Genomic DNA, 26,806 nt, shown 5'->3' with positions numbered 1-26,806 from the left:
GCTGGTGGGCTGGATGTATAGAAGTGTCACATTTTTAGCAGAGAAGGTAAGTAAACATGGGAACAAATAAACAAGAATTGTACCGTGTTCTCCATCATTGAACAAAATCTTTAAAACCAGACAAGGTGTTTTTCCTAGAGAAAAGCTGCGTGCAAAGAACAATTCAGGGAAGTCCTATACCTTGCACAGTGCCAGAGGACAGCCTCTTAGTCTATAATGGGTAAATCCATTTCTCTAGTATCTATTTCTGTAGTGTTGGGGGATGCCACTTTACACTGTCTTTGACAATTCTTTGTATTCTAAAATGGAAAAACAAGACACTATTCCTCTGGTTATTTCAACCATGGAGCCATCATAGCAGATCTTGACTGACAGCATATGTGTATGTGTGGGAAGACTGGCGCTGTGCAGGTCTGCATAATGTCTCATACTGGTTGGCTTCTGTACCAGAGAAGGATAACACCATGAGGGTTCAGTCAAAGATGCTGATCCAACAAGCATTTTACCATGTGACTGTAGAACCAAGTGGCATCATTCACAGCTGTACTTCAAACATAGTGTTAGTTGATCAGGAATTAAACAGGTCTTCACTTTCCATTATAAAAATGGCAGATACCCTGGACTGATAGAAAAGAATGTCTTGCATAACCTAGGATTAAATAGAAGTAAAAATAAACTAATTGGCTCTCTGTGTCTTCAGCAAAAGCTGTGGCACTGTAAGTAGCAGCTTTGTCCAAAGTACACAATTGCACCATACTGCTGGGACAGGGTCACAACTCTCTTGGTAGGTGAGTGACAATCTGCCCTTGCAGACACTAGAGCGTCAGCTCCTTGGAGAATTATAAAGTAATATCAGTCCATAGTGGAGGAGCTGCATTGCTCATCAGCAGTTACTGGGATCCCTGCCTGTATGACTTGTACTAATCTGAGGAAGATTATTAAAACATTAATTCATACCTCTTGTCTTCATCTTCCTGGCCTGATTCTCACAATGTTCATTTCTAGGTAATGTGCAGCTATATCATCTAAGTTTTATAACTCTCTGAGGATACTTTGGGTCAAAAGTGAGCTTAAGATTTCAGGGCACAAGAGAAATATAATTTTTATCTGAAGAAACAACAAAGTGTAGGGAGAATTATGACCAGCAAAAGTCATCATAGCCAAGTATCTACTGAAAGCAATTTTACTTTAATTGCATCTGAAACTGACAATTCCTGAATATGTAGAAAGGCTAGTAATTGCTTTGTGGGGATTTGCAAGGAGCCACTGAATGTAGCCTTGGATACATGCACTGTACAGAATTACTAGGAAAGCCCAGCCATGCGTATGAGGACATCCAGTTAACTTAAAACACGTGGTAAGCCCTATAATCGAATTTGTTGTATCCAGATTAAGCAAGCTCAAGAATGAACAGGGGATTGGATCATTAGCACCTTTCCCTCGCTCATTAAGGGAGCCGGGACTCCTTAGTAAAGTGTGACTGGCGCCGCTACAACATGGTAGGTTCTTTGCTCGATAGTTGAGGCGCATGACACAACACTGGTATTTGTGTAGCCATGCTCTGGAAATGCCCTTGGGTAAGTGGGCAGCCAAAGCAGGTGCAGCAACATGTGAGCCTTGAGTCAACTGCACAATGACATTTTCAGCACTGCCAGGAGCTGAGCTCTAAGTTTCTCCAAACCCCATCCTCAGTACCTAGGAACTGCTGAAAACACAGGCTCGATCCAGTTTTCAGGGTTTGCAGTGGCTGAACAAGGGTTCAAAGCACTAAAACTGGGCTTGGAAACTTCAACCGCTAGGGATGAGGGTGAGTCTAGGCACACAAGTCTTTTAAAGTTGGAGCACAAACACCTCTCAGAGGCAACAGGCAGATCACAGGACTGCTTTTTATCCATATGTAAAAGGAGGTGATAAACAAGACAGGCCTTTAATGGAAAGTTGTCACCAGCCATATGGTTATGTCTGGCTAGGGGGTGAGATTGTTCGACCAAGCAAGTGATGCTAAGGCAAAGTCAGAACTTGTTTCAGAGCTCATTCCTCACATTTGACAAGGGTTCGTATTGCCAACTTCATTGTTTCCTCTCTCTATGCTAGTTTCTGTCTACTCTTTTCATGGCTTTGTATTCAATTACTGGATGGCAGAGTATCTCTAGATTTAAAATAACAGTATATATATATATGCTGTAAATTCACACTTTGAAACAGATTTCAGGTTGATAATATCCCCTACACTTGCTCAGAGAAAAAGGTCTATATTTTAATCCCCTTCAGTTTTGAAACACTTTCAGTCCATTAGAGCACATAAATACAAGGCACAAAACAATAACAGGATACAAATCAATACATTTGCACATCCAGACCTAAATAAATATGATCCAATTGCTGACTTGAAAAACTGAGAAGAGTTCAAAGATTCCAGAGTAAAATGCCGGTGGTGAAATAACATTCATCTGCATGCAAGAAACCCTGACCCTCTTGTCAAGTGGCACACTCAGTACAGGTATTAGGAAGGTATTTATCAACCAGGAAGGCCAATCTTCTGATAAAGTAATGGAACAGTTAAAATTTATGCGAGTATGAATTGGGTTCAGATTTCTTGTGGACATTATGCTGATAAAGTGGGTTGTTAAGTGGAATGAGACCAGTTCAAATATTCAGCAGTGATTTCTCATGAAGCAAGCATTAGGCCTAGCAGGAACTTTATAAATAATACACAATAAAATCATAGTCTTCACCTTGGAAATTGGTACGAAGCACAGACATAAACATACTTACTGTAATCACACGATTGGTGTCGCTGCAAGGGAATCTCAGAAAGCCTTGTACATCTCACGCTTCTTCTCTGCAGCTGGTTTTGTGATAAAGGATGCTTCAAGAGATCGTACCTCAAATACCTGGGAAAGAAAACCAGGAAAAGTGGTTTTGTTCAGTTTCAAATTATAAGCAATAAAGTCCATTGGATTCAAGCCCCAAGAAGCAATCTAAAGTTCAAGTAATTTTATACCATGATATTCCTCTCTTGCTTGGAGTTACTGCTTCCTGATCCTGCCACAAATTAACATTTTACCGCATCAACCATTAGTAATGGGCACAAGTATAGGAAGAGATACACACAGGAGTAAAGGGCAAAGGCAAAGCAGGCGTGAGAAGGATGGCTCCTCTGCACCTCTGGGCAGGCAGGCACAGCCTGCTCTTACATACGCAGTTCACACTTGTGTTTGTCCTTTCTTCTGTAGAATGCAAATAATCTGTTAGAGAGTAGAAGTGCCCATGTTTCACACTAGTCAAAGTCTATAAGCACATATCATAATAATTGGTGAATTTGGGTTAAATAATTTGTCTATGAAAGAGGGATTATTTTTTTTCCTCTCTCATTTGACCCTCTGTTTCTTTGAAAAAGGGAGGATGGAAAGGACTTGGAATTGTTCCATCACTTTTGGGGTCCAGAGCCCAAAGACAGTGATCTGAGGCATCTGCTTTCTTGTAGTGCGGCTGCCTCTACTTGAATCTTTGTGCTGTGGAAAAACTTAAATAAAATACAATATAATATAAAATAAATTAAAATAAAATAAAATATAAATAAAATAAAGCAAAACATAACGAAAACAAATGGGTTCACCAGGGTTAAAATGTCAGACTGCCCTATGCATATTTATGCACATACCTCTACATTTGATGGGCTCTGGCCCCACTCTTTCCTCCACAAAATATAAATATTTCCTCTGGGATACCCCCACAAAATTGACCTTAGTGATTCAGTTATTTTCAGCAAAATAAAGAAAAGCCCCCGTAGCTTTTTAATCTAGACAGTACTCATTTACATTATTCATAAGAGCTCATTAGCACTAAGGCACCTACTTTTGTGTGCTTACCCAGCTGCCTGGAAAGGCAGGAAAATGCTGTTAAATTCATTTTATGGATGAGGACACAAAGGTTCAAACAGTCTAAATAGGGATTAAATTGAAGGTAGGAGCCATCCTTTTGGACCGTGATGTACAGTGTTTGCTCCCGAACATCACTTAACTCATCCAGCACCTTCGTGCTGGACTCCAGAGCTCATTGAGCATTTCTGCACGCTGGGTGGCTCCTTGGGTGGAGCAGAAAGGTGCCTGTCTCCCACCTGAACTGCTATCACACCCCAGGGCTACATGGAAAGGCACCTCAACTCTGCCCAGGTTCTCAATGGAAAACGCTGCTGGAGCCCCTGCTGTGCTGGTGCTGCCTCCCAGCGCTAATTTCTGTTTCTTAAAGGCCTCTGCAAAATGTCGGAAACCGAGTCTAGGCCCTTCTGGCCTGACGAAGTTCAAATTCACACTATGCCCTTCAGCGGAGTACAAACCACAGAGCTGCAGCCAAAGCTGTGCCTGGCCACGTTGCGTTCCTGGGCTGAAGCTGTCTGGGGCAGCAATGCCGTTGAGCTAGTTGTTGCTTCCTTGTAGCTGCTCGCCCTCAGTGAATTCCTCACCTGAGGGGTACAATATCCACAGAAACCACAAAGAATTTCCATTGAAACTGTGGACAATATGTGTACAAGTGTTAATCAGTGTTCTAAGTGTTGTACAAGCTGCAGCAAGATTACGGCCACCGTCTTTCTGCCTTCTCCCAGGAGGAGGAATTTGGATACATTCAGACAACTGACGCCTTCATTCTCAATTTGTTTTGTTTCCTTTTGAATGATTACACATAAGAGATGGCTTGTCTGCGGTGAATTGTGTCTCTGAAAGATTCCCTGAGTGGCTATAGCCTGTAGAAGATGCAGTTAAAGCATATTCTGAAATGATGGTCCAGACAAAGAGCATAACTATTGTTGGTGCGTAGTGTAACCACTTTAGGAAAATTATCTGGTAGCATATAACTCGTTTTACAGAACAGAATTTTGAAAAGGACAATATAAAAGGTTAACACAAAAATCCATTATTAGTAGCCCTTTTTTGGTTTCTCAGGGAAGTTTGCAGGCATTCTGGAGTCTGACGCAGTGACCAGTAGTGAGTAGGCACTACTCTGACTCCTAAGCTTTATACATCACAGACTCTCCTATGCTAGTCTTACCCTCTAAATACAGTAGACTAAATCTGACCCTATCTATCTTAATAATCATTTGAAAACCTTCACAAGTCTGCATGCCTTTTTTCAAGAGTATGGCTGATGCCATCACAGCTTTAGGAAGCCCCATGGTGTTTATTGGCGCAGTTCAGATCAGAGTATAGCGGCAATACTCCCATTATCTTGGAAGGAACTGTACTGGATGCTCTAGAACAAGCATGTACAGTACCCCGAAATAGTTATAGTGCATGGAAATACTGCATTTTCTTGTAAAAATATTCTTTTAATGAACCCAGAGGCTTGAGATGCACTAAGGTTTTGGCTCTATGTGTATGACCTTTCTTTGTGGAGAAAGTGTCCTAGTTCTAGTGAACCATTGCGACCACGCTGGCAGAATCCCCACTGTGAACAAGGAAGGGCACTGTCTTTAGCAGTGCAGCTCATCTTGATCTCAACAAAGCAGAGGTGCAGCAGCATGCCCAAAATATCCGCATCATTTTGCAGAAACCAACATACTATAGTTCTGGGAAGTTCTCAATACTGTGGGAGGCTGCCCTTTTATTCATAAGATCTTGGATTCACTAGCCCACTTCTCTGTAACACAGAAGGTTATTAGAACAATTTCCCTTCTGTTCATTTAATGAAACCACTTATCAGGAATAGTTAATTAAAAATCCATCCTTTGAACTCTCAATTTGGAAAAAGAAAAGAATTCCAAGTAGTTTAGCTCTCTCAGGAAATGAGGCAAGATGAAAGGAGTACAGGCATGATATGGAAGCGCATTGGTAAAGGACCTGTGGGACAAATGAAGTCATCAGCCCAAAGAGAGGAGAAGAATCAGTGAGGAAACTCCAGAGTGAAGATCATTTTGGCTCAGGTTTGAGACATCTAAATGCTTCTGATCTTCAGAGGTTAGACATTCAGAGCTAGCTGAAAGCCAGATCTTCTTCTAGGCACCTCTTATCATTACTCCCTTCTGAGAATCTAGCCTCATTCTGCTCTCTTCAGCCTGCACTTTCTCCTGGGCTTTGATTCGGTCATTTTAAGACTGTGTGCTCCACATGTGAGAGTGCAGCTGGGTGTTATGCACACCATTTGCCAGAAAGCTGACCAATTTTTCTGCACAAGAAAAGCATGTATACAATAATTTTCAAATAGATTTTGGAAGTGACTCTATTCACAATAGTCAAATCAAGCCTAGAAGCCCAGGATTAATGATACGACAACTGACAAAAAATTCTTTCTACCCTTGCTAATGGAAATAAGTAGACAAATAGGCATAACACTCTATATAATTCGTAAGAGATGAAATGCTTTCTTAAACTTTGCAACTACGAAAGAAAAATAATGCAAAGAGAAGCAGAAGGTTGTTAATGGGTTTATCTCCAGAATTTCTGTTGGAAAGATTAAATTTAGCAATATTCTCCTTGTGAAATTACTTCCTTCCCCTGCCAGTAATTTTCATAGCACGTATCCCCAGGTATGGCTTCTTTCTGATTAAAAAAGTGCTCGCTGACATTGTCCAATCTGTTGATCAATAGGTGTATCCTTATTAGCTCTCAGTCGTTACCCACTTGTCCCACATGGAAGCTGAGTTTCCATCATTCAGCCATTCATTCTGATTCAAAGCAGCCCCAAATCTCAACCAATTTGCCTACGGATACAGAACAAAGAGATCTAAAAAGATGTGACCTTCATCTATCAAAACAGCTACCATCTGGAGACCATAAATGTTGTGATTCTACCTAGCATGAGCTTCTGCACAAGCATGCAAATTGAAGTCAGTTTTGGTAACTCGGGCGTAATGAGGTTCAACAATGTTTTAGTAAGTTCACTGTTAAATTTATAGGTTACAAGCTGGAAAGTGAACCACCGCCCCCATTCACCCTCTAAAAAAGAATAAAAGGAAAAAAGAAAAAATCATGAAAAGTCATCTTATGTAATTCTTCCTATTTGATTTGACTCCCCCGTTTATGGTTTCTCAGGGTCTCTGTTCAGTGTCCCCCATTCTTTGTCACAGTGTGTCACGTTTCCTGATGTCTTATGTTTCTTAGCGATACTGCCAACCCCTAGATACCGTGAGATGAACATCTGAATTAGTGCAGCTATTCTCCCGAGGAACGCTATGCCATGAATGGCCTTAGGAGCTCTTTAGGCACCCAGTTTAGAAAAGTGCGTACACTCCTTGACACACAGCTAACAGGAGGACATCAGGCTGCACGCAGCGAGACCTGGCTCATTGCACTGCGCCCTGGTCCCGCAGCCAGCCCAGCCTTCAGAAGTGCCCGCTCCCTGGCTGCATGCTCCGCACGGCCCCCCCTGCCCCCTGCCCGGTACACCTCACTTGTGCCATCCTCATTGCGTGCGTGGCTGAGCCGTAACCCGGAGTCCTGAAATGAACAGCCTGAAAAATAACTGTTAATGATATACTGTTGTATCAACACAGCTGACGGGGTGATGAACTGCAAGAAGGTAGGTGGGAACTTGGCCAGGGGGAAAACACATCTCCTGCCAGCTTTGCTGCTGGAACCTGTCTGCCCCTGACTGCTCCCCTCCGTTACAGCAGGGGTGTTAGTGAAGTAGTATTGATGGGATATTAAGATATTAGGAAGCTGGTTCATGGGGATATTTAAACCTTTTATTGCAGTTACCACTGTGAATTTAAATAGCATACTGTTTTCTGCTACACTCTTTTATAGTGCCTTTGAGGGCAACAGGGAATTCAATGCCAGATCAGCCTGTCATCTCTGTAGTCCAGCGACTTGTTGTAAACACTGGCCAGCAAGACACTTCTAAAGAAAGTCCTTACAGCCCAAAGCTGTAGTTACAAAGAAATCTGCCACCTGGGAGTTTTTTTACTGGGTTCGGTGGTCTGAAGGTGGCTTAAGATTATCATGAAAACCCTGCTCTTTACAGAAGGGCTCATACCATACCTTGTTTACTGTTCTAAAAGCATGGATTGTTAACCAACACAAAAGACACAAAGAATACAATCGATACAAAAAGTACAAATAATCAAAAAATCAGTAACACTAAGGCCAGATAAACTCTGCTATTTCTTCTAATTTCAGTTTTTTAAGATCAGGTACAGTCTTACATATTTGCATTCCTATCATACTTTGAGAGCCATGGCTGTGGGTGCTTGCACCCGCACCTAACACCAAGGCTTAAAGAGCTGACAGTCCAAATAGGCTAGAAAAAAGGATAAGAAACATGCTTATCCTCATTTTACAGATAGAGATCTAAGGCAGCGAGAAATGAAGGACCTACCTCAGGTCATACAAAGCATCAATAGCAGAAATTGAACAAAGATTGTCTGAATCATGCCTAGCGCGCTAATATCTTGACCTTTATACCAAGGCATTTACACTTCCATAGGAAAGAGTTATATAGGTGGCTGAGGGAAAGATGTGTACAGACAATTAATTATGTTTTACCTGCCCTTTCTTTCCTTGTCCCTAGTTACCTCCTGCCCCCACAGCCTGAATCATGAATTCTTGAAGAATTTTCTTCATTCAGGGAACCTGTAGGAAGAAGATAAATAGAAGCTGAAGGAAAAACGCCGAGATGATAGAGTAGGTGGAGGCTTTCTGTGCTACTAATGTATTTCAATATACTTCTCATCTTAGTTCTGTGCAGCTACTCTGAAGAGAGAATGAAAAAGCTTGAATACTTGGCTTTTTCCTCTAGGTAACAACTGCAGATAGGTGCTGAAGAGAGAGTATCCCAGCTTTTAAAGGAATGACTGATAAAGGAAGAGTTTTGTTAAAGATAACAGAAGAAAACCCCTCTGCTTTATTTTTGCCCTGAGAACTTCCAGACATTCCTCAGTAGGTGAAAAAGACCTCAGAAGACATTGGCAATGGTAACTAATGGTTGAGGAAGCCAGTGAAGATTTTTTAGAGCACTGATGGGATTTAGAAGTCCCACTGACAGGAATTACATTCTTTAGGTCTTCCTGAAATGCCACACTGCAATTAACACCTGGAACAGCAGTTTTTGTGCATTATCCTTCATAACTGCAGGTAATGTTGGATTAGGTTTAATTTTTTACTACACTAAGAGATTTTTCGCTTGTGCTGGGAACAAAGTTCTGCTCTCTCAGCTCTTCAGAGTCCCAGCCTCGTGTTTCTAAGGGCCCTTGGGCAAGGGGTGGCTATGTCTTGAACCATATGCTCATCAGAAACTCCCACTTCCAGCCTTCCTCCACAGCCACTCTCCCTCTCCAGTGTCCCCTCAGAAGAAGCTGAACTGAATAACAACATATTTAGCCCTCAGTGCCAGGTCCGCTAAATTGTGTTGGATGCTGCTTTTTCACTTACAACTTTGTGTAAAGAAATTCGGCACTCGTTTTGGCCTGCACAATATCTTTGTGCTCTACTGTGCTCTCACTTGGTGTGGCTGGAAACCAGGAAAACTACAAAGGCAAGTGCAAAACACAAGCACCACTGGTTTGAGTAGTTACTTGAAAAGTTTACATCTGGCACAAAGGCACATGTGCATGTTGAAACCGTACTATCTGCTTCTTATATAAAGCATGTTTGGGAAAAGAGAAAATGATTGTAACAGAAAAGTGGCTGCTTAGTCAGTGTCTTGCTCCTCACACGGGGAGCCGTGGCTCTTTCCTGCCAGCAGTCATCTGTAAACTGGAGGAAGCTTTGAGCAGCTACAGTTCAGACATTGATGCCACTAATCCCACTAATCCTATGCCCTGATGTGCTCCATTAGCTTGTGTAAAGGCAGACTTGGACTTTCACAACTGGTGGCGCTCTGTGCTTCAGGGGTGGCGGCACATACATTTCCCCAGACCCAGCCAAAAGGGGAACAGCAAGGCTGCAGCCACAGGAGTGTGTTTGACACAGCAATTGTGCTGACCCATGAAACAGGCTTCCCAGAGGCCTGAGGAGGCTGGTCTTGTTCATATTCATGCACCAAAAGTCACCGTCAGTCACCTCTGTGACAGCTACAGGTTTACGTGGGAGAAACTTAAATTATTTCACAACACAAGGGCAGAGCGAGCCAACACTGTCACTGGAGTAAGGAGCTGCTGCTGCACAGATCTGGCCTTCGCTTTAGTCCCACCAGTCTCAGCCACAGCTTTGACATGGGGATATGTAGCCAGCGCGGACCAGCTACAGTGGCTATAGTAGTGGAGTGAGAAAAACATTTTTGTTTCTCTTACAGCCCTCAACTGGCACTGCTAAGCACAAGTATGTATTACCTTAGTCCACAAGTGCTGCGAGCTTTCAATTAAAGATGGCAATGTCTGTGTAGGAACAGTAAGTGAAAGAATCACTTAATCCTAAAGAAATTTGCAGGTAGCTAAAAGAAGTGAAAAGATGCTGTGTGTAGATGCATGGGTGTACGTCTTCAGGAAAGGCACACTCTTTGTACTGATAAACTTTAAAATATGATTTACTCTGTGCAGGCAGCAGCCTTAGACATCAAAGCTTCAGACTCAGTGCACTGTCAAAAAACCATGAAGCTTTAAGACTTGACCAAGCATCAACACCAAGCCGAGGCAGAAGGTTTTACTCTTGAGACCACTGCCTGAACAGATTAGATTAAAAAAACCCCCACAGCTCTCTAAAACTGCTGGTAGAAAAATAAATGACTAAACGTATGTTTGCTCGAGTGCATCTTTATCCTGCTGCACTTTACACGTCAGTATTTAAATTCACTGCATTTTAAATGGAGGCTAAAAACAGCTGTATATGCACTAGGCAACGGACTAATGATAACAAATGCATTCAGTGGCAGAGACAAAGGTTTGCTTTTAGTCAGAGAAATGAAAGAAAGACCAAAGAAACATTATATTAGGCATTTTCTGCCATGCTGCAGAGTAGCCTTGGAGTCATGCTGTAGGGTACAGCTCCTTCCTTCACGTGTGCAGTCTTACAGAGCCATTGGTGATCTACCTAGGGTTGTTGTACCAGATGTGTGATCAGGAATGGATGCAGTGGCTGGGCAGAGAGGGAAGGTATTCTGTTGTGAGTGCTGTGGTAGAACCTGGTAACTCAAGGACTACCAACTGCTTAGGACATTCTATCCATACAGTAGAGCTATACCTAAAACTATTGTGGTGCTAAAAGATGGGACCTCCTTGTGCTGAGCTTTGTGTGTGGTTGGAAAAAGCTCATTCAGCAAGGAACACGCAGATCTAAACAGGCAATATACAAAAACAAAGGGAAAAAGCCCTGGAATTGTTATCATTTCTTTTTATATATTAACAATAAAACATGGCAGAGCTCCTAAAAAAGTTAATAAGGCCTTTCCCTTAAATTCAGTGGGAGTTACATACCTCAGTGGCTCACAGAAACCGTGCCAGATACCACCCAAGCCTTCCACACAGTCTGTAAAAGAGATGGGAAATGACTACAAAGCCCTTTTGTAGGCATTACGGTCATACATTCTCCTCCTTTAGAGCTGCATGGTTTCATCCTTAGATTTTGCCACCAAGTGAACAATTGAGGAAGATACAGCCAGAGAACCTCAATTCAATGTTTTGAACTTGTGACACCCTCTGCTCTTAATGCTCCTGTTGAAAAGGGAGTGAAGTCAGTTTTATTTGGATTCCGTACACTTGGATGAGAAGGTGACTGAACTGCTAATGGAAGACACTGCCTCGCTTTCAACAGTGTACTTGGATTTACAAATAGCTGCACCAGCTGGTGGGCTGCAGCTGGAATGATATTGGCATTAATGCTGCTTGCGCAGCTTACCCACAGGTCTACGGTAAGAGGGTTTCATTATTTGGACTAGAATTGGGCCACTAGTAGTCGGCACAGAAAAGGATTTCCACCTTTCCATAAAGATTTTACAGACTGGTTTCACATTAAGGGACACCGGTTACTCTTTCCCACAGGTTCTTTCCCCTCTCCATGTGCTCACAGATAGCAACCTCTTTCTTGTGCACCTTCTTGGCAAATGCACACACTTCAGAGCCTCTCACCTCCAACCTGCCCAGGGCAAATTGGCAAGAAACGAAAAGGCAAAACCCAACAACAGCAGCAGCAGCAATTGATTTCCTACGACACAAAAGAAAACCGAATCTCTTCCTGTTGGTATGTAAGCCCTGCTGCTGACAAAGAACAAGATGGAAAGGAAAACAAAGAGAAAGATAAATGATTGAATGAAGATCCCAGGTAGGAGGCTGGCAGCTTGCAAAACTCCATCTCCTCTGCTGCTTATTAACACAAACACCATTTAAGAGGCACTGCACTGCTTTTTTCTGTAGCAGGGCAGCAAACCAAGCTTAGTGACATGGAACAAGTTGTCAATAGGCCTCCAGACCCTCAGGAGGACTTTAATTGGTTAAGAACATATGTCAGGAGGGGGTGGAGGCTGAGTTCTTTTTATTAGCAAAAGATGTTACTAGGCATGGTAGTTTTTGAGAAGGAAAAACTTTCATTCCTTTGTCTCTTTTATCACAAAATTCTACTAAACCACAAACCATTCAGCTTTGCAATAAAGGAGTGCTTTTTGTGTCATTTATATTACCCTACTGTGCTCTTATTAACAGCTTTACGCTTAAGAACAGCACTTTGAAAAACATGCTCTTAAGAACTTGAAAACACTCCCTGTAAAGCTTTCTGCCTTTGCTCCCACCCCAGAATCCCAATCAACAAGTGGATTTTGTATTCAGCTTCCCCCCTCCACCCACCCAGTCACTTTTTTTGAAATATTAATTCCTCCTCAGGTTCCAAAAAAAGCTATTGAAAAACAGCTTGAGACACTTTACTCCCTCCAGGAAATGCCATCCCAGACCCTCAGGGTGTCTGGAGAGCAGAAAGGTTAGGGGGCGAGAGGCAGGAAAAGCTATTGCCCTTTGGGAAGGAATGATGAATCTGAGAGATGGTCAAGAAAAACCTGCCAGGGCCCGTAAAGTGGCCTCACTAAGCTGAGGTCTCTTGTCTTTGAGAAAGGCGGGGGACATATGGCAATCCTAGCTCTCTCTCAGGAGAAGAGGAGCTTGCCTGAGCATGTGCGCTGTTTGGGGTCACGGATCCTGTGCAGCCGAGGAACGGTAAGTTGTCACAAGCTCTAGGCGAGAGACTGGAGCGGTCATATTTTGACCTTCAACCCACTGTCCTGCACAATAAAAATCTCTTCTCTGCCTTTCTTCCTTTTTTCACCCTATGTTTCATTATTTTCAGCAGTGAAGTGCTGGCCTATCTGAGCATTATGAGATAGACCAAATGTGGGAGACCTACCATACCCCAAGAAACAGGGGGAGAAGGACCAGGACTGGCAAGCGATGATCTCTACCTATTGAAGATACAAGCAGTAACAGTGGAAAATTTTCCACTTCCATCCTACAAAGCACTCATAAAGACGATTGCTTTGGTCAGCAGAGCAGTGCAGTTCTGTGCTGGTTCAGTCTGTAGAGCAGTTGTGGTGTACGCCATCTACGTAGCTTTTGGAGGCAGCTAAGCCTGAAGCTCCAGGCCAGGTGTGTAATAAACATGTGCCAACCATTAATGGGGATGCGATGGTCTGCACCAGCAACAGGGCCTTGGGAGGGCTTTTAACAACATTCCCAGCGGGGAAGTCCAGTCTAGGGGACCAGATAGACTACATCCAAAGTAAAGCCTTCAAAGTGCATACTGTGTAGGTGTAGAGGTCTCAGTGCACCTGAGTCTGTCTGAGTCTGCCTGACAGATCCTCTAACTGATCTGCCCTAAGGATGCCAAAATGATACTGTATCTGAGGCCACAGCAAGTCTCTTGTAGCAGAAAGGAAGCCTGAAAAAAGACTAGAGGACTATGTAGCTTCCACGGTGGTTGGGTTTTTTTCAGACTACAGGCAGGGAAGTCAGATGCTTCCAGTGCTGCTTGAAATGCTGAGGAACAGTAGGTCTGGCTACGGTCTCTTCAGAGACTTGACTGAGTCTGCAGTCTGCCCGAAATTAATGCAAGAATCTTAAAGTAAGGCCAGTTAAGACAGCTGCAATGAAAACATGGAATGGGCAAACGACTGATAATTTGAGGATCTTTGTTTTGATACTGTCCATCTCTCACAGAGAGTTTAATAGTAAATGATTCTTAATTTCCCAGATGTACCCTCATTTCCCCTGAGTGGGTCTTTTCAGAGACTCAGATAATACACGCTCCCATGTATCTCTGGGTAACGTTTTGCCCTTTTTAGAAAAGACTTTGGACATGCAGCTCTGAAGTTAAAATTGCATGCAACTGATCAATGTTCATGGTTAAATATAATCAAATAAGACATTTCTCCTCTGATTAATTTCAAGTGCCTTGTCAAAGGTGGTACAGATAATATCAAATTCACGTTGCAAGGCAAAAGAGGCAGCACAATGTCTCTGTACTTTTCAGCTGTCTGGTTTGATGAGAGGGTAAGGATTGTTCCACTCTCAGCAGGGAGGAGCACATCTCACATGCATACAAGAAAAACGAAGGTGGTATTCTTCATGGTTCACCAATAGGGGACAGCCTTTCGCGTATTTGTCAGATTAACATATTCTCGGATGGCATTTCCCGAAGGGAATAAAGTGTCTCAAGTTGTTTTTCAAGCTCCTGTGCACTGTCTGAACAGATAGTTATGAAATTGCATTGCTAATGCTTACAGTGGAGAGGCTTTCTATTATATGCTACACTGGAAACATTTGAGACATAGCTACACGTACTCACTGTCTCTAAAGGTACAGAACAGCTTGCTCTGTCCTAAGCAGAATGCCATGCTGTTAAATGATGGGGCAGCAACCAGAGAATATCTCATGTGATGGAGGAACCAAATTTCTTTGTGAAAGCACATGCCAGCTCACCTCAGCCGAACTGGTTATGGTGCACTCTACTTACAGCACGTCAGTAATATATCTGCTCTGCCTCTTCTAGCAATTTCAAACCACCTTCTCTGTCCCTCTCTGCCTTTTTTTACCGTTTCCTTCCTTCTTCCCCCAAATGTCACTTTCTAGCCTTTTGCCAAGTATTGTAGTTCTAGAACCAGAGAAAAAGAAACATTGCAGTCTCCCCCAAACCGTCCCTTCTGCCCCTGCTGTCTCCCCCTTTCCTCCCATCCTATTGGCATTTATGAAAGGGGAAAAAAGACTCTAAAGTGGTGACGTTAAAACACGTGTACTTGGGTGCATGGGCTTAACAGCTTTAATCTGTCCCAAACTCAGAAGCTAATAGGGTTGCAAAGATGCACTATTTGCCAGACCAAGCTACTTAAAGGACAATTTCTCCTTCCCCCTTCCCCCAGCCATGTAGATATGTCCAGAGCTGCTGTTTGTCGTTCCTGGGTAACATGGCTCCCTCATTACAGACATCAGTTTCCATTTCTAAGGTCAGAGTTTGTTCTGTCTGGGAGCCACTTACAGGCTCGAGGTGAATTTAAAAGGACAAGGCTTATTGCTTCAGTTTGGTATATATTTTTATGAAACCTGTATGTCAGTAACACTTGTTGCTTCTACTAATTAGACAGTCTCTAAGTACAATGATTAAATATGAATATCATGGGATATTTATTCAGACTTAATCTCCCTCTCTCAATCCTCAGGACATTATCTGTAGAGAGTTGCTAATGCAGAAAATGTTGCTGCTATCATCCAGACACTAATCTGAGCTATCCCATGTAAAAATTTGATGGATATACTTTCTAACAATGGAGTGGGAGGTGGGCAGGAGGCAGGGTTTCCAAAGAGCAGGTTTGAAACTCCATGCATCAGGGTTGTCAGCTAACTGCGTATCAGATTTACTAACAAGCTTTACCAGGGCAGGGATTTCTAATTTATCACTGTCTTACATTGGAAGGAATGCTTAAAATACATGGACTGGGCTATTTTAGGTAAGACCTGCAAATTAATCTCCATCTTGTTGTATTTCCCAGATCTTTACAGTGAAAACACCTGCAATGACTGTAGTTGACAAAAGGCTGCCTGCAGCCTGCAAATAGCAACTACATTAACACCTATTGCAAGGGAAAACAAGTTGTAAGCTAATATCCTGCTCCTGCAGTTCAAACCTACCTTAATCTCATAACGAAAAATACCCTGTATTTTGAATAATAAGTATCCACAACCATGATAGATAGCCTACTACATTTTTCAATGTAGCTCAGTTCAGCACCTGCCAGTCCATTTAGGGCAGGCTGAAATCTTTTCAGGTCTCTTTGTTTGCCTAAAGACTTCTTACAGTAGGCCCAACCAAACATGTCACCCAGGAAAACTCCCCTGGCCAGAAGTTTTGTGCTATTTGTGAAAAAATGTTTTCGTAGCTCCTCACTGAAACTCCTTCATCAGAAACCTGGGGGCTGGCTGATGTGCATTTAGGGTTTTGCAGACAATTGCTTCCTTCAAGACCCCAAATCCATTCATCAGAAATATGTACCGATTCTGCACTGATGGAAAACCAGAAAAGATGGCCCTCAAACACCCATAATGCCTAAAGTTATCCCTCACTTCTTCCCCTGGGTGCATTAGATAAGAATCAGGCTCTAAGTACAAGCACAAGTGCCAAGTCTCCTGTTCCTTCTCACTGCATCTCAGCAGCAGAGCTTGGTGTTTGATCTGTTGAGTGATTGAAGGCGGAAACAGTGTGGTCACCCTCATGTTACTTATTGCTGTTTTTCCTCAGTTTAGCAATTAGCACAGTCACTGAGCTGTTTTACAGCAGGTGTTGCTGTGCTGAATTGTTCTACAGCTGCACAGGATCAAAGAGTCACAAAGGGAGCCCAGTGCGTAGATCTGCCACATGTTCCTTTAACTCGGCTTCGGTTGATGCTAATAGTTCTGACTGTGGTCATTAACTCTTTTTCTCTCCAAGATTTTTTATTTCTTGCAACAAGTCTGAGAGCTTTGTTCCGGACTAGCAAGCCATGACAGTGAGCCAGGGAAGATGAGACTGATGGAATACAGCCAAGGCTGTGGCACTGTCCTGCAGAAGTATTTTACCCAAGAAAGGAAAGATCCCTCACTGTTTCAGTTATCATTATCATTAGTATACTTAAGAGCCCTTAAGGATGTGTTACTTGTTTTCAAAAATCTAAATATGACTACATAGCTAGTGAGCCTCAAGAACTGTAGATTCACAGGCATATCCTAGGAAAGCATTACTTTGGAGAAAAAAAAGTCAGAACCGAAGAGTCAGTTGAGAAAAGCAACACAAACCTCCTCCCTCCTCCTAAAAATATTATAGCCATGCTTGTTCCTGTATTTTCTCAAGTTTAAAGCTTCCTTCTGTAATAAAGGTTTTGCATCAATAGCTCTGTCTCAAATTGCTGTAAGCTTTCAAAGCCAACAATGATGAATATGACATTCCAACAGCTTTGGCAAAGGGCTTTCCAGAGCTTTATGAGGAGGTGCTGCTGCTTGTCTTTCTACTCTCTTGTAACAGGCTCTGAAACATAGCACCCTGTGTAGTCTACAGCAAAATGCAGGGGGAGCAGGACACAGTGCTGAGAGTAGAGAAAGGGGAAGGAGAGGAAAGTGGCATCTTACAGTTACAAAAATGAACAAGAAAAGTGGGAGAGGAATAGCTTGACAGCACCAGCACATGGGGAGGATAAAGGAAACACATTAAAGTTGGATAAGATACTATATGAGTACAGCCACAAGCTACTGCTTAATTGTTTGATTCTGTCAACATAGCAATGGATATATATTTTACCCATTTAAATGTCACTATTAAGATTTTACAGTATACTGGGCCTTCCTCAATTAACCCCATAAGGCAATATGCATTCCAACCGCAGCTTCAAAGGTATGGCTTTTCCACTCTGTTAAACTCTATTGAGCTTGTACAGTTCATAAAACTGTAAGTATGATGACCTGATCATCATTTATTTTATCTTTTTCCTTCCCATGTCTTCACTGAAGTCTATAGCCACTGTTCCTTTACTCCTGCGTTCTGCCACTTGATGTGGCAGGCTTTGTGATCTTACTTCAAGGTCTGATTTACTTTTTAAAGACGCTATATTGCCCTAAACACCTTGATAAGATTGGGAAGCCTGAAGCCCATGGCTGGGCCTCAAAGATGGAAGGTGTCTCCTTGCAGTCTGTAGTCTCATGCAGCTCATGAGACCTCTCTCTTTGAGAAACTGTACTCCATTTCTTTAAATTTGAACAGTTATGCAGACAAAAAAGGGTTGAAGGTTTTCTGGGGATGGTGTAAAATTCTCCCAGCAACAAGGCAGAGTATAAATCAGGGATAAATTTTCTTTGGTTTTAGAAGGTGATTCTTTCTACTGCTGCATAACACTATTTCTCCTGCAGATCGACTTACAAGTGAGATTCATCCCTTCCTTGGGGATAAGTTGTCACAGAGGATATGGATAAGGATCCTATCGTTTTTCCTCACTGTAAGGACAGCCGCTTGCTCTGACTGGCAGATCTAAAAAAGAAATTATTTTTCTCTCTGCTGAGATAGATATACGCCCTAGATAAACCCGAGCATGATCAACAGATAACTTCTTTAGAAGACTGACACAGAACTTCAAAAAAGATGTGCACGTCCCCTGGCAGGAATGTCCTCTCTGCAAAAGAGTGACGTAGAGCAGGAAACAAATGACCTAAACCCCTTGCCCATTCTATCATTTTATCCTGTTCTCTACACCTTTAGCAAGGCAATCATAAGATGAAGGAAGGCTTGAGACAAAGTAAAAACATGGTATATTGCCAAATAGTTTCTAATAGTATTTTTGGCTTCTCCATTGTTCATTATTCCTTAGGAGGAACGTTGTTCCTTGGCAACTAGATTTCGAGTGTTACTTCCATGCTGTGCAGGGAATTAAGACTTCTGTCGGTAACCTCTTCTTACATTCCCAGTAACAGGGCAGCTCATGGAAAGGTGATTCTTATTTAGCAGTAGCACCAGAGGAAGACAAAAAGTGGGCCAAATCCTGCTGGGCTACCTGTGAGCCAGGAGAGCTTGCCAGAGCCCCACAGCCTGCCCTGTGGTAGGACCTAGTTTGCGGGCTCCTCCATGGTCACAGTCCTTCACTAAAGAGGTGGATAAGACATTACTTGGGAATTGTCACTGCAGCCACTCAAGCTCCAATACCTCCTTCTGGCCTGGAACAGGACAAAACTTCCCTCTCCCACCACTACATGAAAGAAGGAGAGGCAACGAGAGGAATCCCAGAGACTCCACAAAATGCCCTCAAGACTACAACAGTGGACAAAATTATAAAACCTAAAAACAAGGAGGGAGAGAGAGAGGAAAACCCTATCAGATAATGGACCAGTAATTCACTATGTCTAAAAAACATATACCATCTTGCTATTCAGTGCCCATTTTCCTTTTTCTCCAGCCTTCTAATGACTTGCCAGATGGGTCATCCACTGTGCAAGTGACTGTGTGCAGCTAGAGTTCCTTTGCAATGTCATTTGAATCCTTTTTGACATTGACTTAATTTCTTGCCTGTATTATGCTAGGCCCACTTCAATTCTAAATGGTCATGGAAAAGGCTGCCTAGCATTTAAACACAGAAACCTATTTAAATTGAGTTTAGCACTGCATACTGAACACTGTTTACATATTTCTTGTGTTCCTCTACTACTTGAAGTAGGCACTAACGTGAGCCTTTTTTGGTTTTAAGCGGTTTTAAACTTAGCCTGTTAACGAGACACCAGCTGAAGCACGGGATGTGGTAGTTACACTCTGTGGGTATAGCTGTAATTAAGCACTGTTCTGCTTAGCACCAAGACCTCCCCAAAATCTCATCTAGTAGTGAAATCCTCCATCCCAAACATGGAACCCCACTGGGGGAACCTTCAGTTCTGTGGAGGCAATATCCTCCTCCTCTCCAGTCAGTAGGTAGCTCTGCAGAGGGGGCACACCCAGTATAGCGGCTCCCTAGAGGACCTGGAGTGCCCTCATGGCCAGCTCTGGTGCTGTGTGCTGGGCATTCCCACCAGGAGGATTTCATATGGAACACCCTCAAGAACCTGCTTATCTGCAGCTCTCTTACCTTGGTGGCCAAGGGGAGGGGAATCAGGCACTCAAGGCGCACATCAAAGGATAAAGAGAGTGCGCTGGACTCGCCGAGCTGCCGGGAGAGGTACTGATGCCCATCAACCCCACAACAGCTTTTGAAGCAACTTGTTTTCTGACAAGCTGTGTATACCCTGAAATGACTGTGGCCTAAGTGATTAAATTAGGTTAGCTAATTCAAAGATTTGAGGGCAAGAAGTCATTATGGTTTATGTGACTTTTCCTGATTTTCATACCCTTGAAATTTTGTGAGGAGAAACCTGGGTACTACCTGTGGCAAATCTGCATTGAGGAGAAGGGATGGAGAGCGGGGGGGGACAGCACTGTCAGGGCAACCTGCACACTTAAAACAGTCTCATTCAAGTGTTGGAGCATTACCAAAACTCTGATTTAACTACCCTTTTCTTGTATTTTGTTTTCTTATAATTTCCACTCACTGTGCCCTATTTCAATTCAGATTGTAAATACTTCTGAATATAAACTATGTCTTTATTGTTTCTGACACTCACTGGGTGCCCAACACTAATGATCACCACAGCCATTAATGACTGCGAGGATTCTGAGTCCTGGATGTACTTAAAAGAACCTCAAATATCTCAAAGTACAGAAATTCATAGTTGGGGCTTTCAAAATATTAATTAGTATGTACCCTACTGCTACCTCCCAACTCCCCACCTTTGTTCCATTCACACTTAGTTTGTAAGATGTGTTTATTTTTTCTGATCAGTTACTTTTCTTTGGTTGTGTAGGAAGGTTGCAGCAATACACTGAGGATATATTCCACACGGAAGAGCCACTGCGGTTGTACCAATTATTTGTGCACCACAGAGCTTTCCTTTTATAATTGACTCCATACATTCATGTCTTCAATGCTAAGTGCACAGCTTCATCACCACACTGAGCTTTGTTCTGTTTGGAAAGCAAGTGCAATAATTTCCTGATCTGGGCCTGGGAGGTTTATTTATGCAGACATACCAAGTCCTATATCTAATGACATATGTATAATTGGTGGTCCATGCAGAGGGAGCATTAAAGCTGTTGGAGCTCCGCATGGTGGCTGAGGTGTGAGCTCCTCCCTGTCTCACGCACTATATTGCAGGGCTCCCAAACTGAACCAGTTGCCCCTAATTCTCCCTCCTCCATGACTGGAAAACCTCAGGAATTGCCCCAACACCTCCCTATCCCTCTGCTCTGTACAGACAAAATCTGAAGGGAGAAGGAAAACTTGCCAAGCTCCCTATTTTCCTGATTGTGAATGTGGAGTATATGGCACCTATTTTTCTTTGATCTGCATCTGGCCATAAAGAAAATTAGGGTTGGCAGAACTCTACTACAAGATTTAAAATAAGTCACCAGTAAAACAAACCTGTTTGTAATGGAAGCATGAGATTTAAAGTACATCACTGATAGATAAAGTAAGCCTGTTTGTAATGGAGATAAAAGCTATTTATATTGCTGTGGTGCTGGGTAAACATATTTTTTTTTTTGTCAATAATAAAGTCACCAAAAATACATTTTCTGCCGTCCAGAAACTATTTTCTGAATTCAGGTCAAATTTCCTAATAGTTTCATCTGAGAAAAAAATATAAAGCCAGGACTTTCAGAAGAGATGGTTCATGGTTTTATTACCTTTTACCCAACAGCTTAATGCAGACCCACTCAATTAATTTTTACTGAGGTCTGCTCCCTCTCAGCAGAAAGCAATATGCCATGTCCCACCCTGCCAGGGTTTGCATGTTGTCTTTTCAGCCAAGGATGGTTGCAGCTGTTCCCATTTCCCTGCCTTAGCATCTAGCAAGGTGTTAAGAGGATGGGGAGCAACTAGAAACCTGAGGTCTCTTGCTTGAATTGCATATCTGGAACTGGGGTGACGCCTGAGGGAAATGCCCAAGGAGCTGAGCCAGCCCATCCTGGCGTGGCCTTGCTTTAAGGGCTCATACACATCTCCTGGGGTATGAGGCAGTTGCTCCTCCGACATCATTCAAACAAATGTTAATGGGAGCGAGACCTGTGAGGCAGTTCTGCGTCCCAGCTGAAAATCCTAGCCATTACACAGGTTCACACAACTCTCCCTTCCTTTCTCACTCTTCCTCCAAGTGCTGAAGTGTTTCATACAAGTAGGATGGGTTCAGCGCATGGCATGCAGCAGCTGCTTCTCCTGGGAGGTGGTTTCTATGTCCATCAGGCAAGGGAAGAAGGTAAATCTGGGTCTTCATCTTGTGGTGACTATTTCTCATCAATGACCTACTGAATGAGAAGAGGATGATATCTAAATCCCTCCTAGCTTTGTTAATTAGCCATCACCTGCTTTCTGTAATCAGTGTTTTGACAATGACAGATTTTGGTTTATATTCCACAGAACTAAATAAATTACTGCATTTTATAAATTTTGATGATTTCTCACACCATGTGGTTCAATATTTTAATTTTTATTTCTCCTGCCTGAAACAGCCCTACATTGCACTCATCTTGACTTTTCACTGCACTTCTATTTATACAAGGCTAGATGCTTTTAATAGCAATTTTCACACTTCCAGTGTCTAAATTTTGGAAGTATTCCTGATAAATTAGCTTTACCTTTGGATTTTATGGCTTTACTGATAGCTGGAAGCTTAAAAAACCCCAAACCCCCAATATACAATCTGAGAATGCTTTTTAAAACCACCTTGACAGAAGAAACAACATACCCTAGAGGGAACACTAGGGCAAGTTGCAGGGATACTCAGGAACAGTCTTCGTGAGTTATCTGGGATTTCCCTCACCTGTCCTCCAGTTCCATAACCAGCAAGTCTAATTGTAGATATTAGAAGCTGCTGTGAAGTTAAAGTCTCAGGATCGTGAAATAATTATAATGACACTAATAAAAAAAGTCCCCTAACCCAATCTACTCACCTGTGCTTACCAACATCGTAAGCAGGTTTGCTCTCCCCTTTTAGGTGCAATTTTCCAAGGAGCTTGTTTACTTGAAACATTTCTCCCAGTTTTGATCAAATGCCTAAACCAGAGAGAGGCTTAGAACTGAGACAGGCAGTGAGATCTCAGGGATGCCTAACTTCGGCTTTGCAGTTTCGAACACTATCATTGTCAGAATTTTAATTAAGGACAGTTCTGGAGAGCCCAAGTGGCCACCTGAGATATAAATATCAGCCGCACAACTAAACCCTTTGTGTTCATTAGCCTGAAGCTCTGAATGAAGAACGCACTGGGCAAAGCATCAACCTCAGTGAAGTGGAGGGAAGGATCCCTTTTTCCTTTGAAGGGGAAAGGGCAGGTCGCAGGAGTTCACCCAGGACACTGTATTGCCTATGGTTGTGAGATCGAAGGCCCCCTTTTTAAAGGCAGAGGTGCAATAGTTGAAATTGAATTGGCAGAACCTGCCTGGGGAACAAACTCACCTTTTATTATAACAAAAGAAAACTTTCCAGAGCTGCTAGGCTCAACACAGCTTGATTAAAGACATTGGGGAATTTACCAATCAAGGAAAGGGCAGGGTTTGGAAAAAAATAAGTGCTAGATCAGTTACAAGTAGCTAGAGAAAACCCTGAGGCTCTGCAGCTGGTCATTACTGATGCAAGAGATAGACTGCCTCCTGGAGAAGGGGTATAATGGGAGAAGAGTAAGACATTAATCTGCAGAGCTCAGCATTAGGGCTAACTAATCACACACAGCACTGGCAGCTGTAGACCACAGACCACCTTCTTAGAGTAGGGGCATTGATACAGATTCCAGTTTGTCATGAAAATGACATAAATTCTTATGTCTGCAAGCCTTAAGCAATGCAGCTCACTACTACCCTCCCATGCCAAAGAAGATTGGTGTGAAGAGTAACTCAAGACTGTGTCCACACCAAGTGCAAAGTGAACGTACTGCAGCGAGCTGTGATGATCAAAGCATTGCCTGGTACTTTGGCGGCAGGTTATCACCAGCCCTGCTGGGCAGCCAGCCCCATGGGAAATCATTATTGCTGGAGAGCCTTCAGCTAAAACATCTCTTCTGAAGGTGCTTTTGTAAACAATGTTAATTGCTAATTCCAATTCCCTGCTGTCCACAAGACAGCAGGATGGTGATGGTGAAAGGAGGATGCACAAGCGAGCTCCCCGAGGCAGGTAAGCGACAGGTCTGTGCATTTACCTCGTCACAGATAAAGGGGATAAAAATGTATCTCTCTAAGTCCTTTTCACACTCTCATCAGTAGCACTGGGATAAGCAATTCAAGGTTTCACCACACAGAATCCATTTCTGCCTTATTGAAGAACTACTTGACTCACAATCAGGCTACAAAACCAACACTGGTTAATAACAGGACGTTAAAGCACATGGCCGTACACCTGGCCAGATCACAGGCTTGTGCCAGGGTCCTGTACTTGCTGTATAGGAGAGAAGGAACCGAGGCCACCAGGGCCTCATATAACTCCGCTGCTTTGTCCATGCCTTGCATGAAGGCAGTCATGCAATCTCTATAGATGCATTTTTAGGCCTGATCTCCCCTGCCAGAAAGGACATGCACTGAACTCCGGGTAACCTGCCTCCCAGTCACAGCCAAGAGACTCTACACCTGTGCTAGAAAGCAATTACTTTGTATTTGCCAGTGTAATGATACAAAAGAATGGCAACAAATCTTTTTTGCCCTGCTGCATCTCAGAACTTTGTACATTTTCTCCCCCTATCCACCTCTCCTCCTTCCTGCCATGAGAAGTGTCAGAAGACGTCAGATTCCAACGTCTAAATTAAATGTAGTAATCTGCTCAGGATGAAATGCCAAATGAGTCACGTCCTTCCGCATCAGCCTCTGTGCCACCTGCCCTTTGCTCTGCCTCTTGGCTTTCATGGTTTGCTGCTCAGCACAGTGTGCAAGATAATATAAAATGGGCCTGATAAAGAAGGGGCTAATGGATAAAAACTTCATGAGAGCTTTCACGTAGAAGACTTTGCAGTATAAGCAGATATAAGTGATGACATTTGTGTGGAACCTGCTCTACACTTTTCCTTTTTAATGGGAAGAGTAAAGTGAAGTTGATAGAATAATTCTGATTTTTTTGCCTTCTCTCTTCTAAATGGCACATTAGTGTGACGCTGACAATGTTCTCACCATTAGACCTGACAGAGAAATACACGTTCCCTGATTCCAGAAGGCTGCTATAATGTAAAAAGCAGTATGAATTTGAACCAGATGACCAGGTGGGGGGACCTGAACACAGAACAATGTGGGATCAATAGCTTTTAATAATCTTGCTGAATTTGGCACCAGTTCTTTTTCCTCAACATCAAAGAAGAAATTAATTTACAGAAGGATCTGAATTTAAAACCAAACCAAAACAAAAACAACCCAGAAAGAAGAGAACAACATAACCATTTTTTCTGCATCTTCTGTGACTTTACAGAAGCATGAGAAATACCATCACGTGAATCAAGATCTCTTAGCTAGCCTTTTCTTTTTCCCCCTCTTCAAGGCCAAACCTAAGTTTCCACATGGGCAAGATAGCTATTCATAAGCACTCATCTGTGGTATAAGCTATGTGTAAGTCTGATCATTTAAGAGTTCTGTGCCTTAAGCTGAAGATAATCAGAACATTGAACTTTGGTGCTAACTGGAAAACAGAAGGAAAACTGTCTGCCACCTATAATTCCTCCTCATCAGCAAGCTAAATGAAATAATTCTGCACTAAAATTTAAACAAAAAAGACACCACCACCTCACTACACACCTACTTTTTCCTCTTTGGTTATGCACTGTATTAAGTTCAGTGTAACTCACAGCTTAGGCTTTCTGAAGTAGGACACCACTGCAGCTCCCAGGCTATCTTAAAAAGCAGATGGGGCCTTTGCTTTTTTGAAAGGTTCCTTTTCTAAGCCAAGATGCCTCCAAAATAAATTAATAATAATAAAAAAACACCACTCCCAATTTCTCCCCCCTCAAGCACTGGTCTTTCTTGCCTCACGTACCTGCTCCCCATGCAGCCTCAAGTTCTCAAGTGCCATGGCAATCAGATTTTATCAGTAATAACTATTTGCTGCAATGAAGCCTATGGAAAAAGGCAAAACAAGAGAAGGACTAAGTGGTGGGAAAGCCTGCTGAAAGAGAAGACCAATCCAATGGGAAAAATGGACCATGGTAAGGGTAGATGGGCTTTTCACATTGCATACCGGAGTTTGCCTTCCCTCTATTCTTTGTCCTTTCCCTATATCTGGCTGGCTTCCTAAGGGTTAAGCCATCTTTGCAGAAAGGTAAAACTGTCCTAAATGTCTTCAGAAATCTGGTTGCCTATTAGAATTCCCTAGTGACAATGTAAAGAAAATCGAACACCAGACTTCACATCCTGAGCAAGCCTCGTTATGCATATTTAATAAAAGGAAACATACTATAAGATAAAAACGGGTGTCCATGGAAACTGCGTATCTATCTTTTAAAAAAAAAAAAAAAAGAGAACACCCCATATTAAATTTTACGTATGACTTACTTTCATATGCGTTCTCCCTCTACCAGTTTTGGTGTTGTGTACTGACTGTCAGAGATCTTCGGTGCCTGATGGTTATTTTCACATACTCGGGACGATCTCAGCATTGTACAGCTCTGAGATCTGTCACGTACTGTACGCAGCTCGGGCTGCACACAGGCTCTGCTGCACTAGGCAAACACAGGCTGCAACAAAGCACTGAGCCGAATGGCTTGCCCCTAGGATTTAGAGCTCCTCAGTAATTTTTTGTAAGGGGTTAGACGAGGGGAAAACAAACCAAAGTGAAACAAAATGGCATGGGCAAGCCAGAAGCAGTCTGTGCTCTGCAAAGCGGGGAGGGGGAGCTGTGCTCCCAGCT

The 26,806-nt window shown here is 42.7% G+C and overlaps 1 long non-coding RNA gene across 2 annotated transcripts in view; it reads right to left on the bottom strand.

The window, feature by feature from the left end:
* Positions 1 to 26,561, bottom strand: part of LOC119153116 — a 35,945-nt gene extending 9,384 nt beyond the window's left edge. The window contains exons 1-2 of one of the 2 annotated variants that reach the window (XR_005106042.1): positions 26,452 to 26,561; positions 2,776 to 2,894 (exon numbers count right to left, since the gene is read on the bottom strand). This is a non-coding gene — a long non-coding RNA (uncharacterized LOC119153116). Of the gene's footprint in view, positions 1 to 2,775; positions 2,895 to 7,387; positions 7,432 to 26,451 lie in introns of those variants that run through there. The other variant, XR_005106041.1, reaches the window with a different exon arrangement.
* Between the last annotated feature and the right edge of the window lie 245 nt (positions 26,562 to 26,806).

Source organism: Falco rusticolus, chromosome 9 (assembly GCF_015220075.1).
Source record: "Falco rusticolus isolate bFalRus1 chromosome 9, bFalRus1.pri, whole genome shotgun sequence".
Taxonomy (NCBI): Eukaryota; Metazoa; Chordata; class Aves; order Falconiformes; family Falconidae; genus Falco; species Falco rusticolus.
This window is presented reverse-complemented; position numbering and strand designations above follow the sequence as displayed.